This window comes from Lytechinus pictus, chromosome 1, assembly GCF_037042905.1.
Source record: "Lytechinus pictus isolate F3 Inbred chromosome 1, Lp3.0, whole genome shotgun sequence".
NCBI classification, from domain to species: Eukaryota; Metazoa; Echinodermata; class Echinoidea; order Temnopleuroida; family Toxopneustidae; genus Lytechinus; species Lytechinus pictus.
Genome location: NC_087245.1, coordinates 29361921 through 29362954, shown reverse-complemented (window position 1 = coordinate 29362954; position 1034 = coordinate 29361921).

Below are 1034 nucleotides of genomic sequence, written 5' to 3'. Positions count from 1 at the left end.
GGGGGAGAAAGAGATTCAAAGAGGGGAAATAGAGAGAGGGAGGGAGGGAAATGGGGAAGAGAGCTTTTCTCAAATATGCTCGTTTTAGACAAAAGCTGGCGCTATTGATATTTACACCATGCACTGATTAATCCTTTTCTGACTTGTTTTCGAAAAAAAAAATATGGATGGTACTTTTTTCATGAGTCTACAATTGTTATAGAACTGGTTGAAATGACCATGCTGACAAAGTGTGTTCTTGAAGGGGGGGGGGGGGGGGATAGTGCGAAGAGCAGGATTCGGAAAACTGGTGAACGGTGATGCAAAGAAATTGGATGGGGTGGAAGGGCAATAGGCCATCTATATTTTTCTGATTACCATTCAGGGGTCGCGATTGCTTTTGAAGGGGGGGGGGACAAAGAAAGACCAGGCAAAATAACACAATCAGTCATATTTACGTTTTTGTACACATTTCTTTTTAAGGAGGGGGGGGGGGGCTTAAACCCCCAGGTTTCGCCGCCCCTGTCATGTATAGTTATTTAATTTACAATTTTGATCAATCTAATGATTTTAAGAAAAATTATGAGACAAAACTCATACATAATCATCTTAATTTGAAACAATTAAATAAAATCAAGAGAAATCCAAAATGAACAAGTTGTTTGAAATCAAATCCACTATGCGGCAACCAACGATTGGAGCGGAAATCATATCGGATTATATAGGGCCTATATATATATGTATAAATTCCCCAATTCGAATAATGATAAGATTTTTTTTCAATATCAATATTTTACTTTGTACAATTATGAGTCTGTGTTTGCAGACTATTTCTTCTTACTACGGTCGACTATTCCCATTCATTAAAAAACCTGGGCACTAGTCTATAACGTCAAACAATTTTCCAAACGATGTTTACATGCCATCGGCACCAGCAATATTATTAACTAATTGAGTTTTCTAGTTAGTTGCACCCTATCCCCTGAATCGCTTGCAATAATATGAATAAATTCACAAACACTGATAAGATATTTTACTCGTGCACGAACATCGGA